Source organism: Heptranchias perlo, unplaced genomic scaffold (assembly GCF_035084215.1).
Source record: "Heptranchias perlo isolate sHepPer1 unplaced genomic scaffold, sHepPer1.hap1 HAP1_SCAFFOLD_1624, whole genome shotgun sequence".
In the NCBI taxonomy this organism is placed as follows: Eukaryota; Metazoa; Chordata; class Chondrichthyes; order Hexanchiformes; family Hexanchidae; genus Heptranchias; species Heptranchias perlo.
In genome coordinates, this window is record NW_027138886.1 from 15,129 (window position 1) to 31,511 (window position 16,383).

Below are 16,383 nucleotides of genomic sequence, written 5' to 3' on the forward strand. Positions count from 1 at the left end.
AGGAGGAGGAGGGGGGGGGTGAGGGGTGGACAATGTGAGGGATGGTAGAGGGGGAGTGTGAGGAGGAGGGGAGAATGTGTGGGGGAGAATGTGAGGTGGGGGGGGAGTGTGGGGGAGTCTAAGGGAGGGAGGAAGGGAGAATGTGAGGGGGGTGTGGGGGAATGTGAGGAGGGGGAGTGTGAGGGAGGGAGGAGGAGTGACTCTGGAGACTGGTGGGGGGGTGGAATTTGCTGTGCAGCCGGGGGTGTCACCCCTGGGGGTGTCAGTCCAAGATTCCCCCGAGCTGTCGGGGGGGGTGATCGATGCTCCAGGTCTCGCTCCCCATTGTCGGAGGTGTTTGTGTTGAGATTTGGAGGAGAGATGTGTGTGTTAGAGAGCTGGGGCCTGGGGCCTGGGCTGTGTTGAGCTGCCTTGTATCCAGAGCGGGGCTGATGACTCCTCGTTTTTAGGACAATCGTTTTATTGTGTGTCGTGCTGTGTTTTTGCCTTTAATTCCATGGTGCTGTGTCTGTAATTGAGAGCAGGCGATTTCACTGCCTGTGTCACCAGGCTGCTAATCAGAGAAGGTCACTCAGCACAGCGAATGTGGGAGACAGACATAGGAAGTACTTTTTAAGGTGTAGTCACTGTTGTAATGTAGGAAACGCAGCAGCCAATTTGCGCACAGCAAGATCCCACAAACAGCAATGAGATAATGATCAGATAATCTGTATTTTAGTGATGTTGGTTGAGTGATAAATATTGGCCCCAGGACACCAGGGAGAACTCCCCCCTGCTCTTTTTTGAATAATGGCTGTGGGAACTTTCACGTCTGCCTGAGAGGGCGGACGGGGCCTCGGTTTAATGTCTCATCTGAAAAGCGGCACCTCCGACAGTGCAGCGCTCCCTCAGCGCCGACCCTCCGACAGTGCGGCGCTCCCTCAGCGCCGACCCTCCGGCAGCGCGGCGCTCCCTCAGCGCCGACCCTCCGGCAGCGCGGCGCTCCCTCAGCGCCGACCCTCCGGCAGCGCGGCGCTCCCTCAGCGCCGACCCTCCGGCAGCGCGGCGCTCCCTCAGCGCCGACCCTCCGGCAGCGCGGCGCTCCCTCAGCGCCGACCCTCCGGCAGCGCGGCGCTCCCTCAGCGCCGACCCTCCGGCAGCGCGGCGCTCCCTCAGCGCCGACCCTCCGGCAGCGCGGCGCTCCCTCAGCGCCGACCCTCCGGCAGCGCGGCGCTCCCTCAGCGCCGACCCTCCGGCAGCGCGGCGCTCCCTCAGCGCCGCCTTGGGAATGTTGGCCTGGATTTTGTGCTCAAGTCTCTGGAATGGGCCTCGAACCCACGACCTTCTGACTCGGAGAGGAGAGTGTTGAGGATGTTCACTTGGCTTCTTCCAGCTCAGGGTTTGAGTGAGTTTACACTGAGGGGGGGGCCTTGTTAATATCGGGTTTACAGATGCTTAAAGGGACGGGCTGCCTGATGTTGAGCCCCTCCTGCATGGGAGCGGAATTGGAGAAATACTCGGAGGGAAAAATTTGCAGGGCTGTGGGGAAAGAGCAGGGGAGTGGGCCTAATTGGATTGCTCTTTCAAAGAGCCAGCACAGGCACGATGGGCCGAATGGCCTGCTCCTGTGCGGTATGAATTTAATATTCTCTACTGCTCTGTGATGTCCTTGTGTTTCCAGCTATAACTTCATTGTTTTCTTGCCCTTGGTGAAAATTTTTACTTAATCTGTGAGCAGAAACGTTTCTAAGATCAAAATCTTAACTTTTGAACTTAAAAAATAAATAAATGCCCTTCTCTGTGTCCCTTGTCGCCCCCTCACTGAGCCCATCCCTCCCCTGTTACTGGGGTCACTCTGTAATCGGGAGAGGGGAGAAGGGCTCGTGTCAGGCAAGCAGGAGAGTGGGAGTGATGGTGCAAGGCAGATGTTGGGCAGGAGACCCTGGCTCAGCTTTCTGCTCATTACATCAAGGCTCGGTGTCTCTCAGTCCCACACCGGGCGGTGATCTCCCGCTCCGTGTCTCTCGGTCCCACACCGGGCGGTGATCTCCCGCTCCGTGTCTCTCGGTCCCACACCGGGCGGTGATCTCCCGCTCCGTGTCTCTCGGTCCCACACCGGGCGGTGATCTCCCGCTCCGCGTCTCGGTCCCACACCGGGCGGTGATCTCCCGCTCCGCGTCTCGGTCCCACTCCGGGCGGTGATCTCCCGCTCCGTGTCTCTCGGTCCCACACCGGGCGGTGATCTCCTGCTCCGTGTCTCTCGGTCCCACACCGGGCGGTGATCTCCCGCTCCGCGTCTCCCGGTCCCACACCGGGCGGTGATCTCCCGCTCCGTGTCTCCCGGTCCCACACCGGGCGGTGATCTCCCGCTCCGTGTCTCCCGGTCCCACTCCGGGAGTTTAATTATTGAGCCCTCGGAACCGTGCCAAACACAGGCACCAGGTGGAGCTGTTTCCAAATAAATTCAAGACGATGCAAAATTGCATATTTTAAATAAATCTTTTTTCTGGATTAAACACAAGTTCATTGATGGGGAGAGGATGAATAATTTGCAGGTGTCCAATTTAAATGTGCATTCGGGGACAGTACAGCTTTAAGAATGGTCTAGACTCTCTTTCCCGGCCTGGTAACCAATCAGTAAATGGTGGTTAATTTAAACCCACCGCTGGGAAATTTTCACAAACTATAACCTTTAATTTTGGAATATTATTTCTTGTGCGTGTGTATTTTGTTTTGGTTCAAATGAACATTTCTAACCAACTTCTAGCACTGGCTGGTCACAAATTGGCTCAACAACCTGCATTTACATAGCGCCTTTAACGGAGTAAAACGTCCCAAGGCGCTTCACAGGAGCGATTATCAAACAAAATTTGATACCGAGCCACAGAAGGAGATATTAGGACAGGTGACCAAAAGCTCGGTCAAAGAGGGAGGTTTAAGAGAGAGGCGGAGAGGTTTAGGGAGGGAATTCCAGAGCTTAGGGGCCGAGGCAGCTGAAGGCACGGCCGCCAATGGTGGAGTGATGGAAATCGGGGATGCGCAAGAGGCCAGAATTGGAGGAGCGCAGAGATCTCGGAGGGTTGTAGGGGCTGGAGGAGGTTACAGAGATCGGGAGGGGGGGCGAGGGCCATGGAGGGATTTGAAAACAAGGATGGAGAATTTTTTTAAATCGAGGTGTTCCCGGACCGGGAGCCAATGTAGGTCAGTGAGCACAGGGGGTGATGGGTGAAGTGTCTGTGGGACCCGCACCCCAGGGAGAGTCGGTGTCTGTGGGACCCGCACCCCAGGGAGAGTCGGTGTCTGTGGGACCCGCACCCCAGGGAGAGTCGGTGTCTGTGGGACCCGCACCCCAGGGAGAGTCGGTGTCTGTGGGACCCGCACCCCAGGGAGAGTCGGTGTCTGTGGGACCCGCACCCCAGGGAGAGTCGGTGTCTGTGGGACCCGCACCCCAGGGAGAGTCGGTGTCTGTGGGACCCGCACCCCAGGGAGAGTCGGTGTCTGTGGGACCCGCACCCCAGGGAGAGTCGGTGTCTGTGGGACCCGCACCCCAGGGAGAGTCGGTGTCTGTGGGACCCGCACCCCAGGGAGAGTCGGTGTCTGTGGGACCCGCACCCCAGGGAGAGTCGGTGTCTGTGGGACCCGCACCCCAGGGAGAGTCGGTGTCTGTGGGACCCGCACCCCAGGGAGAGTCGGTGTCTGTGGGACCCGCACCCCAGGGAGAGTCGGTGTCTGTGGGACCCGCACCCCAGGGAGAGTCGGTGTCTGTGGGACCCGCACCCCAGGGAGAGTCGGTGTCTGTGGGACCCGCACCCCAGGGAGAGTCGGTGTCTGTGGGACCCGCACCCCAGGGAGAGTCGGTGTCTGTGGGACCCGCACCCCAGGGAGAGTCGGTGTCTGTGGGACCCGCACCCCAGGGAGAGTCGGTGTCTGTGGGACCCGCACCCCAGGGAGAGTCGGTGTCTGTGGGACCCGCACCCCAGGGAGAGTCGGTGTCTGTGGGACCCGCACCCCAGGGAGAGTCGGTGTCTGTGGGACCCGCACCCCAGGGAGAGTCGGTGTCTGTGGGACCCGCACCCCTGGGAGAGTCGGTGTCTGTGGGACCCGCACCCCAGGGAGAGTCGGTGTCTGTGGGACCCGCACCCCAGGGAGAGTCGGTGTCTGTGGGACCCGCACCCCAGGGAGAGTCGGTGTCTGTGGGACCCGCACCCCTGGGAGAGTCGGTGTCTGTGGGACCCGCACCCCAGGGAGAGTCGGTGTCTGTGGGACCCGCACCCCAGGGAGAGTCGGTGTCTGTGGGACCCGCACCCCAGGGAGAGTCGGTGTCTGTGGGACCCGCACCCCAGGGAGAGTCGGTGTCTGTGGGACCCGCACCCCAGGGAGAGTCGGTGTCTGTGGGACCCGCACCCCAGGGAGAGTCGGTGTCTGTGGGACCCGCACCCCAGGGAGAGTCGGTGTCTGTGGGACCCGCACCCCAGGGAGAGTCGGTGTCTGTGGGACCCGCACCCCAGGGAGAGTCGGTGTCTGTGGGACCCGCACCCCAGGGAGAGTCGGTGTCTGTGGGACCCGCACCCCAGGGAGAGTCGGTGTCTGTGGGACCCGCACCCCAGGGAGAGTCGGTGTCTGTGGGACCCGCACCCCAGGGAGAGTCGGTGTCTGTGGGACCCGCACCCCAGGGAGAGTCGGTGTCTGTGGGACCCGCACCCCAGGGAGAGTCGGTGTCTGTGGGACCCGCACCCCAGGGAGAGTCGGTGTCTGTGGGACCCGCACCCCAGGGAGAGTCGGTGTCTGTGGGACCCGCACCCCAGGGAGAGTCGGTGTCTGTGGGACCCGCACCCCAGGGAGAGTCGGTGTCTGTGGGACCCGCACCCCAGGGAGAGTCGGTGTCTGTGGGACCCGCACCCCAGGGAGAGTCGGTGTCTGTGGGACCCGCACCCCAGGGAGAGTCGGTGTCTGTGGGACCCGCACCCCAGGGAGAGTCGGTGTCTGTGGGACCCGCACCCCAGGGAGAGTCGGTGTCTGTGGGACCCGCACCCCAGGGAGAGTCGGTGTCTGTGGGACCCGCACCCCAGGGAGAGTCGGTGTCTGTGGGACCCGCACCCCAGGGAGAGTCGGTGTCTGTGGGACCCGCACCCCAGGGAGAGTCGGTGTCTGTGGGACCCGCACCCCAGGGAGAGTCGGTGTCTGTGGGACCCGCACCCCAGGGAGAGTCGGTGTCTGTGGGACCCGCACCCCAGGGAGAGTCGGTGTCTGTGGGACCCGCACCCCAGGGAGAGTCGGTGTCTGTGGGACCCGCACCCCAGGGAGAGTCGGTGTCTGTGGGACCCGCACCCCAGGGAGAGTCGGTGTCTGTGGGACCCGCACCCCAGGGAGAGTCGGTGTCTGTGGGACCCGCACCCCAGGGAGAGTCGGTGTCTGTGGGACCCGCACCCCAGGGAGAGTCGGTGTCTGTGGGACCCGCACCCCAGGGAGGAGTGGGGAGCCTGCAGATTGAAGGAGAAAGGGAAGAGCGAGGGAATGAGTTGGAGAGGAGATAGAGAGATGGAGACAGAGCAGAGTTCTGACTTTAGCACCAGGAGGAGGGAGCATGTGTAGGATGGGGGATTTGGAGGGAAGGGAGAGTTCATAGATTACAGATCAGCCTGGCTAAAAGACTGGGGGGGGGGGTGCAATTTGCTCTGTATTTTCTCAGTCCCTTACCCGTCAGCCCCAGCCTGCTGGGTAGTAGCAGAGGACTCTGTCTATGTTGGGCCTCTCCTGGTGCCACCGGGCCCGGCCTGGGGAACGGGGTGAAATCGGGCCCAGTACTGGAGGGAGAAATTCCACATCACTGGTTTGTATTTTTATTGTGGAAAAGGTGGTGGTTTAATGACCGTCTGGCTCTGTGCCCACTCCACACTTCTCCGTATCTCACTCACTCTCCACCTTTAATTATTCTTTTAAAAAAAAAACTTGCATGCAGATTTGGGTTTTTAAAATATAACTTTTTATTCAGTAGTTGACATGATTTGACCTTTCTGGCGACTATTTAGCCTCTCTCTCTCTCGATTGAATGTTGTATGATTTCTAAGGGTTGATTCTGTCTACAAGCTGCCATGTGACGGGTGGTTGACCAGTGTCTCTGTAGAGGGAGAGTGTGTTTGGGGGGGAAAAGCAAACTTGTTTGAACACTATTTGTGTGAGATAATTCAGGGAGCGTCCCTTTCTGCCGGGTATTGTACCAGTGACTGATCAACAAAGCATTTCATTAAAATTGAACTGGAGCCTGAGACAAAAACCTGACTCTGGATTTTATTTTTCTTCCCCCAACTCCGGAGACCTTCACTCATTGAGCGATGGTGCTCCCAATGATCAGGATTGACAGCAGGGGGGGGTGGTCAGTGATCAGGAGTCCGAGACCCCCAAAGGGCACAGGAACCAAATAAGGTATCTCCTAAACCCCCAGACATTCACCTTCCCGTCTCTATCACCCCTTTCATGATCTCAGGACGTCCCAAAGGGCTTTTCAGACAATGAAGTATTTCTGAAGTGTAGTCACTGTTGTAATGTAGGAAATGTGGCAGCCAATTTGCGCACAGCAAGATCCCACAAACAGCAATGTGATAATGACCAGATCATTTTTTTTTAGTGATGTTGGTTGACGGGTAAATGTTTGGCCCCAGGACACCGGGGAGAACTCCCCCTGCTCTTCTTCGAAATAGTCGCCGTTTCATCTTTTACATCCACCTGAGAGGGCAGACAGGACCTCGGTTTAACGGCCCCCCCGACAGCGCGGCGCTCCCGCGGCCCCGACCCTCCGACAGCGCGGCGCTCCCGCGGCCCCGACCCTCCGACAGCGCGGCGCCCCCGCGGCCCCTCCGACAGCGCGCCGGCCCCGGCCCCGGCCCCGGCCCCCCCGCTCCAGTCTGTGGAGTGGGACCCTGTACCCTGGCTCTGAGTTTGTATGGAATCTTGCAGTACAGGAGACCATTTAGCCCGTCCTGCCTGTGCCAGCTTTGAAAGACGTGTCCGATTGTCCCGCCCACCTGCTTTTGCTCGTGAAATAAATCCAAAAAGTACTTTTTGAAAAATCCTTCATTAATTTATTTCCCAGTTTAATGAGATGCACAGACTGAGAATAAAACCACTGCCACTCAGCCACCTATCACTGCCAGTACAGACAGACCAGCCTGTGTCAGCCCACCGTGATACCCAGGCTCTCAACGTCTGCTGCCTCGGAGCTCTGGGTGTCTCAAACACCGAGGGAGTGAGAGAATCAGGCAGAAACCTCCGGCTCATTCCAGCAAACTCAGGGTGCTGCTGGCAGTGAGAGACTCTCGAACAGTCAGGGCAGGTCGGTAATGTCGGAGGAGGGGACTGCACTGTATTCCCGCCGTCTCCGGGCTCCACGTTCCCAGTTCCTGATAGGTGCTGTTCCTCTCGAATTATCCGTCCCTTGTGTTAGCCCCAGAGCAGCACCATGGTAACCAGACCTGTTAGAAACGGAAACACAAACATTTAGAATTCACACGGTCCCTGTCTCCCTGTCTCCTCCCTTCACCGATCCAACATTCTCCCTAAGGCCACAATTATAACCCACGACTCAGTCCCGGAGAAGGAATGGGAAACGGGCCACACGGTGATGGGACGGGGGGTCTGTGTCTGTGATTCCCCCACACGGTGATGGGACGGGGGGGTCTGTGTCTGTGATTCCCCCACACGGTGATGGGACGGGGGGTCTGTGTCTGTGATTCCCCCACACGGTGACGGGACGGGGGTCTGTGTCTGTGATTCCCCCCACACGGTGATGGGACGGGGGTCTGTGTCTGTGATTCCCCCACACGGTGATGGGACGGGGGTCCGTGTCTGTGATTCCCCCACACGGTGATGGGACGGGGGGTCTGTGTCTGTGATTCCCCCACACGGTGACGGGACGGGGGTCTGTGTCTGTGATTCCCCCACACGGTGATGGGACGGGGGTCTGTGTCTGTGATTCCCCCACACGGTGATGGGACGGGGGGTCTGTGTCTGTGATTCCCCACACGGTGATGGGACGGGGGGTCTGTGTCTGTGATTCCCCCACACGGTGATGGGACGGGGGGTCTGTGTCTGTGATTCCCCCACACGGTGATGGGACGGGGGGTCTGTGTCTGTGATTCCCCCTCACGGTGATGGGACGGGGGTCTGTGTCTGTGATTCCCCCTCACGGTGATGGGACGGGGGTCTGTGTCTGTGATTCCCCCTCACGGTGATGGGACGGGGGGTCTGTGTCTGTGATTCCCTCACACGGTGATGGGACGGGGGGGGGGTCTGTGATTCCCCCCAAGTGAGCTCCTGATTTGTTGGGCCGCTGGGGCCAGTACCTATGTGAGACCGAGCTGCTTGTCCAGGTGTGGGAAACACCAGGCCCTGTCCAACCCTCCCCTGTAACCTTGGGAATCCAATACTCACCCAGGACATACGCTGCCACCAGTTTCTGAGTGACTGTGACGTGCAGATAGACTGGGACCAATGGGCTAGACTGGCCCTCACGAGGCAGGATCAGGAAGATAACACAGACGATCCCAAGCACTACACAGAGGGCGAAGAGAGCCAAAGGAGGCTGGTGGCCTGGGGGGAGGCAAGAGAGCAGGTGAGAGGAGGGAAACATTTCATTGGGAAAAAACGTGTATAAATCAGCCAGAAGGAGTATCGAGCAGCACTCTCAAATCATCAGGTTCACCGTACAGAGGGTCACCTGCTGACCCCAGCAAAGGGCAATGGGTAAAGGTAGTGATGCCCCGCACAGTCAAACAGCCGACTGGCACTCACTATCTGGACTCACACCCTGCCGGCACCGTGTCCCCAACAACAACCTGCATTTATATAGCGCCTTTAACGTAGTAAAACCTCCTGAGGCGCTTCACAGGAGCGATTATCAAACAAAAATTGACACCGAGCCACATGAGATATTAGGACAGGTGACCAAAAGCTTGGTCAAAGAGGGAGGGTCTTGAGGAGAGAGAGGCGGAGAGGTTTAGGGAGGGAATTCCAGAGCTTAGGGGCCAGGCAGCTGAAGGCACGGCCGCCAATGGTGGAGCGATGGAAATCGGGGATGAGCAAGAGGCCAGAATTGGAGGAGCGCAGAGATCTCGGGGGGGAGGGGGTTACAGAGATAGGGAGGGGGGCGAGGGCCACGGAGGGATTTGAAAATAAGGATGAGAATTTTAAAATCGAGGTGTTCCTGGACCGGGAGCCGATGTAGGTCAGCGAGCACAGGGGGTGGGAAGGAAGGGAATAAACGTGAGGAAATGAAGAGTTCAGTCTGAGGCGGGGGGAGGGAGAAGGCGTTAAGAGGGGTCGGGGGGAGCAGGAGGGGTGAGGGATGAACTGGTGCCCATTGACTTCTGCCAACATACCCCGGCACACAGGCACAGGCTGTGGCAAAGACCGGTCGGTATATTCCTTCGAAAGCTTCTTCGCCTGGTCAGTCTGTTCCGATCCTTTCGTCTCAAGAAGCACAGCCGGGATATTCTTGCTCCCTAAGGGTTTCCTGCCGCCATCTTCAGACACCTCGATCCGAAACCAATGCACAATCCCGTACTGACTGGCTCGGATATCTGTGCATCGAACAACACTGGGAATAAAATAGCACATCAGTCTCCTGTCAAACACTCCCAGGGCAGGGACAGCACGGGTTAGATACAGAGTAAAGCTCCCTCTACACTGTCCCATCAAACACTCCCAGGGCAGGTACAGGGTTAGATAGAGAGTAAAGCTCCCTCTACACTGTCCCATCAAACACTCCCAGGGCAGGTACAGCACGGGTTAGATACAGAGTAAAGCTCCCTCCACACTGTCCCATCAAACACTCCCAGGGCAGGTACAGGGTTAGATAGAGAGTAAAGCTCCCTCTACACTGTCCCATCAAACACTCCCAGGGCAGGTACAGGGTTAGATACAGAGTAAAGCTCCCTCTACACTGTCCCATCAAACACACCCAGGGCAGGTACAGGGTTAGATACAGAGTAAAGCTCCCTCTACACTGTCCCATCAAACACTCCCAGGGCAGGTACAGGGTTAGATACAGAGTAAAGCTCCCTCTACACTGTCCCATCAAACCAAGCTGCTGCTGGTTAGGATTCTGGTTTCTGCCCCTATATTTTGCCCCACTGGGAGGGTGAGTACATGGGTGAGGGGCCTGGGCAGATTCCAGAAGACAATGAAAAATAACTGGAATTGGGTTCTAAAAATACAGGGTGAGCCTAGAGACCCAACAAGGGTGGTGGGAGGCAGGGTGGTGGGGGGCAGGGTGGGGCGGGGCGGGGCGGGGGGGGGGGCGGGGGCGGGGAGCCTAGAGACCCAACAAGGGCGGGGGGGGGAGCCTAGAGACCATTGGGTGACAACAGGATCAGGTGTGACTGTGATGCCCTCCACTGTCAAACAGCCAACTGACAATCACTGTCTGGGCTCACACACAGAGAAGGAGCACTGAGGTATAGTAGCAGAGTGTGGTGAGTACCCATGGGCCTGTGCCCCGGGGGTGGGCGCCCATGGGCCTGTGCCCTGGGGGTGGGCGCCCATGGGCCTGTGCCCCAGGGGTGGGCGCCCATGGGCCTGTGCCCCGGGCGTGGGCCCCCATGGGCCTGTGCCCCGGGGGTGGGCGCCCATGGGCCTGTGCCCCGGGGGGTGGGCGCCCATGGGCCTGTGCCCCGGGGGGTGGGCGCCCATGGGCCTGTGCCCCGGGGGGTGGGCGCCCATGGGCCTGTGCCCCGGGGGGTGGGCGCCCATGGGCCTGTGCCCCGGGGGTTGGCGCCCATGGGCCTGTGCCCCGGGGGGTGGGCGCCCATGGGCCTGTGCCCGGGGTGGGCGCTCATGGGCCTGAACCCCAGCGACAGTCAGCACCTTAAGGAGTGGAAGAATGGATTGAGGAGGTGAAGCAAACTCACATATCGAGGCAGGACTGAGGTTTGAGGCTTCCTTCAGATTCCAGCACCGAGTACCTATGAGGAGCCGTACAGAGAACTGGTGAGAAAGCACAAGAGATCGGGGCAAATCACAGGGTGTCGGGGAAAATCCCTCCCTCTCCACCCCCCCATCTCACTCCTACTTCCTCACCCCTCCTCTCCCCCCTCTTTATTCTCCTCCCTCACCCCCCACCCTCCTCCCTCCTCCCTCACGCCCAACCCCACCTCTGTCACTTGCAGGAGTCACTGGATAGTGATCAGGAGCTCCCTACAACGGCCATGGCTCAGTGCGGGGGGGGGGAACACTCTCACCTCTGAGTCAGAAGGTCATGGGTTGACGCCGCACTGTCGGAGGGTCAGTACTGAGGGAGCGCTGCACTGTCGGAGGGTCAGTACTGAGGAGCGCTGCACTGTCGGAGGGTCAGTACTGAGGGAGCGCTGCACTGTCGGAGGGTCAGTACTGAGGGAGCGCCGCACTGTCGGAGGGTCAGTACTGAGGGAGCGCCGCACTGTCGGAGGGTCAGTACTGAGGGAGCGCCGCACTGTCGGAGGGTCAGTACTGAGGGAGCGCCGCACTGTCGGAGGGTCAGCGCTGAGGGAGCGCCGCACTGTCGGAGGGTCAGCGCTGAGGGAGCGCCGCACTGTCGGAGGGCAGTACTGAGGGAGCGCCGCACTGTCGGAGGGTCAGTACTGAGGGAGTGCTGCACTGTCGGAGGGTCAGTACTGAGGGAGCGCCGCACTGTCGGAGGGTCAGTACTGAGGGAGCGCCGCACTGTCGGAGGGTCAGTACTGAGGGAGCGCCGCACTGTCGGAGGGTCAGTACTGAGGGAGCGCCGCACTGTCGGAGGGTCAGTACTGAGGGAGCGCCGCACTGTCGGAGGGTCAGCGCTGAGGGAGCGCCGCACTGTCGGAGGGGTCAGCGCTGAGGGAGCGCCGCACTGTCGGAGGGGCAGTACTGAGGGAGCGCCGCACTGTCGGAGGGTCAGTACTGAGGGAGTGCTGCACTGTCGGAGGGTCAGTACTGAGGGAGCGCCGCACTGTCGGAGGGTCAGTACTGAGGGAGCGCCGCACTGTCGGAGGGTCAGTACTGAGGGAGCGCCGCACTGTCGGAGGGTCAGTACTGAGGGAGCGCCGCACTGTCGGAGGGTCAGTACTGAGAGAGCGCCGCACTGTCGGAGGGTCAGTACTGAGGGAGCGCCGCACTGTCGGAGGGTCAGTACTGAGGGAGCGCCGCACTGTCGGAGGGTCAGTACTGAGGGAGCGCCGCACTGTCGGAGGGACAGTACTGAGGGAGCGCCGCACTGTCGGAGGGTCAGTACTGAGGGAGTGCTGCACTGTCGGAGGGTCAGTACTGAGGGAGCGCCGCACTGTCGGAGGGTCAGTACTGAGGGAGCGCCGCACTGCGGAGATGCCATTTTTTAGATGAGACATTAAACCGAGGCCCCGTCTGCCGTCTCAGGTGGATGTAAAAGATCCCACGGCCACTATTGGAAGACGAGCAGGGGGAGTTCTCCCCGGTGTCCTGGGACCAATATTTATCCCTCAACCAACATCACTAAAAAACAGATGATCTGGTCATTATCACATTGCTGTGTGTGGGATCTTGCTGTGCGCAAATTGCCTGCCGCGTTTCCTACATTACAACAGTGACCGCACTTCAAAAAACAAAGTACTCCATTGGCTGCGAGGTGCTTTGGGACGTCCCGAGGTGGTGAAGGCCCTGTGGATAAAGTTTGTTTCTCGCTGTCCCCGGGGAACTGAGGGACGTTGTCTCACCCCCACTGCTGCCCCGGCTGGTCCAATGGCTCAGGGTTTACCCCCCGCCCCGAGGTACCCGGTGAACGGTAATTCCATTCCAGTTAAATCACAATCTCCCCGACCCCACCACCACCTTCCATCAGGTCCTGACTATTATTAACCGCCTCTCACCTTTGAACCTGAGCTGGAAGGTGAAGGGATTGTACAAGGTTAAGACCTGCTTGTGGTGCCTCTGTCGTCCGCCTGGAAGGTCAGATCCCCGGGGAAGATAAACACCGGAGTCTCCCCTGGGATAGGGTGGAGAGTGGAGGAGTCCAGCCCCACCTCCTCCCCCAGCTCCCCCGCTCCTCCCCCTCGCACTCCCGCCCCTCACTCTCTGTGTGGGGAGCGCTGCGTCTCATCTGCTAATCTTGGACCAGGATCTCTGAACACATCCTCCGGGCAATCATGGAAATCCGGGAACAGGCGGGCGGTCCGGGAACAGGCGGTTTGATTCGGGAACAGACGGGCGGTCCGGGAACAGATGGTTTGATCCGGGAACAGATGGTTTGATCCGGGAACAGACGGGCGGTCCGGGAAGAAGGACAATCCGGGAACAGACGGACAATCCGGGAACAGACGGACAATCCGGGAACAGATGGGCGATCCAGGAACAAGTGAGCAATCCGAACGAAACAGACAGTTTGATCCTTTAACAGGCGGCCGATCTGGGAACAGATGGTTTTATCCGGGAACAGGTGAGCGATCTGGGAACAGATGGTTTTATCCGGGAACAGGTGAGCGATCCGAAACAGGCAGGCGATCCAGGAAAAGGTTTTTTTTTTCCAGGAACAGATGGTTTTATCTGGGGACAGGTGAGCGATCCGGAAACAGGCAGGTGATCCGGGAACAGGCGATTTGATCCGGGAACAGATGGTTTGATCCTTTAACAGACGGGCGGTCCGGGAATGTGGGTCATATCTGGGAGTATGGGTCAGATTTGCGAATGTGGGGATAGATCTGGGAATGTAAAGGTAGATCTGGGAATGTGGGGGCAAATCCAGTAATGTGGGAGAGATCTGGGAATGTGGGGGAAGATCTGGGAATGTGGGGAGAGATCCGGGAATGTGGAAGAGATCCGGAATGTGGGGAGAGATCTGGGAATGTGGGGGGAGATCCGGGAATGTGGGGAAGATTCCGGGAATGTGGGGGAAGATTCCGGGAATGTGGGGGAAGATTCCGGGAATGTGGGGGAAGATCTGGCGATTCCTTGACCATCAGAATCTTTAAGAGAAGATGTTAAACATTTTAAAAACTCAAAGTCACCCTCAGAATTCCCCAGGGACAAGTAACCGACACAAACTACTCATGTCCTGGTTCCAGCCTCCCAATCAACCCGGACCTGACCCCAGGACATTCCAGGATATCAGGCAGAGCTGGAGGAACAGCCTCACAAACTCCACAGTCACAGCATCGCCTGACAGGCTGACTCGGGAAATATATCAGACAGTGGGATACTGAGCAAGACGGAGAGCTGAGTCCCAATCCCGATCCTGCTGTGTTCACAGATCTCAGCTGGGGAGGGTAAAAGGGATAATATCCGAGTTAGGGAGGGTTCCTGCTCCTGATCCCTGTCCAGTAACATCTCTCTCACTCCCTCTCTCTCTCACTCCCTCTCTCTCTCACTCACTCCCTCTCTTTCACACTCCCTTTACCAATCTCTACCTTCATCCCACTCCCTCCCTCCATCACTCTCACTCCCTCCCTCTCCCTCCATCCCTCCCTCTATCCCCCTCCCTCTATCCCCCACCCCCACCCACCCTCTCCATTTTCCTCCATCCCCATCCCTCTCCCCCTCCCTCCACCCCTCCCATCTCTCCCATCCATCTCTCCCTCCCTCCCATCTCTCCCTCCCTCCCTCCCATCTCTCCCATCTCTCCCTCCCTCCCATCTCTCCCTCCCATCTCTCCCTCCCTCCCATCTCTCCCTCCTTCCCTCCCTCCCACCCATCTCTCCCTCCCACCCTCCCTCCCTCCCTCCCACCCATCTCTCCCTCCCACCCATCTCTCCCTCCCATCCCTCCTCCCCTCTCTCCCCTCCCTCCCTCCCATCTCTCCCTCCCTCCCTCCCATCTCTCCCTCCCTCCCTCCCATCTCTCCCTCCCATCTCTCCCTCCCTCCCTCCATCTCTCCCTCCCATCTCTCCCTCCCTCCCTCCCATCTCTCATTTCCTCTCTCTCATTCCCACCCTCTCCCTCCATCTATATCCCTCTCACCATCTATTTCTATCCATCCCTCTCTCCCAACCTCTATCTCGATCCATCTCTATCACTCCCTCTCCCCACCTCGATCCCTCTCTCTCTTCCCCCTCCCTCCCCCTCCCCCCCTTCCCCCATCTCTCTCACTCCCTCCCTCCCTCCCTCCCTCCTCTCTCTCTCTCTCCCTCCCTCCCTCCCTCCCTCCTCTCTCTCTCTCTCCCTCCCCCTCTCTCTCTCCCTCCCCCTCTCTCCCCTTCCCCCTCGATCCCTCTCCCCCCCATCCCTCTACCCCCCATCTATCCCTCTACCCCCCCTCTATCCCTCCACCCCCCCCTCTATCCCCCTCCATCCCTCTATCCCCCTCCATCCCTCTATCCCCCTCCATCCCTCTATCCCCCTCCATCCCTCTATCCCTCCACCCCCCTCTATCCCCCTCCATCCCTCTCTCCCCCTCCATCCCTCTCTCCCCTTCCCCCATCTCCCTCTCTCTCCCCCTCCCCTTCCCCCATCTCCCCCTCTCTCCCCCTCCCCCTCCCCTTCCCCCATCTCCCCCTCCCTCCCCCTCCCCTTCCCCCATCTCCCCCTCCCTCCCCCTCCCCCATCTCCCCCTCCCTCCCCCTCCCCTTCCCCCATCTCCCCCTCCCTCCCCCTCCCCCATCTCCCCCTCCCTCCCCCTCCCCTTCCCCATCTCCCCCTCCCTCCCCCTCCCCTTCCCCCATCTCCCCCTCCCTCCCCCTCCCCTTCCCCCATCTCCCCCTCCCTCCCCCTCCCCCATCTCCCCCTCCCTCCCCCTCCCCTTCCCCCATCTCCCATCTTCCTCTCTCTCTCACCCCCCTTCCCCATCTCCCTCTCTCTCTCTCCCCCCTTCCCCATCTCCCTCTCTCTCTCTCCCCCCTTCCCCATCTCCCTCTCTCTCTCCCCCCTTCCCCATCTCCCTCTCTCTCTCCCCCCTCCCCATCTCCCTCTCTCTCTCCCCCTCCCCATCTCCCTCTCTCTCTCCCCCTCCCCATCTCCCTCTCTCTCTCCCCCTCCCCATCTCCCTCTCTCTCTCCCCCTCCCCATCTCCCTCTCTCTCTCCCCCTCCCCATCTCCCTCTCTCTCTCCCCCTCCCCATCTCCCTCTCTCTCTCCCCCTCCCCATCTCCCTCTCTCTCTCCCCCTCCCCATCTCCCTCTCTCTCTCCCCCTCCCCATCTCCCTCTCTCTCTCCCCCTCCCCATCTCCCTCTCTCTCTCCCCCCTCCCCATCTCCCTCTCTCTCTCCCCCTCCCCATCTCCCTCTCTCTCTCCCCCTCCCCATCTCCCTCTCTCTCTCCCCCTCCCCATCTCCCTCTCCCCCATCTCCCTCTCTCTCTCCCCCTCCCCATCTCCCTCTCTCTCTCCCCCTCCCCATCTCCCTCTCTCTCTCCCCCTCCCCATCTCCCTCTCTCTCTCCCCCTCCCCATCTCCCTCTCTCTCTCCCCCTCCCCATCTCCCTCTCCCCCTCCCCCA

The 16,383-nt window shown here is 59.8% G+C and overlaps 1 pseudogene; it reads right to left on the reverse strand.

Moving 5' to 3' along the window:
- Positions 1-7,035: 7,035 nt before the first annotated feature.
- Positions 7,036-13,018, reverse strand: LOC137309351 (motile sperm domain-containing protein 1-like; annotated as a pseudogene).
- Positions 13,019-16,383: the final 3,365 nt, after the last annotated feature.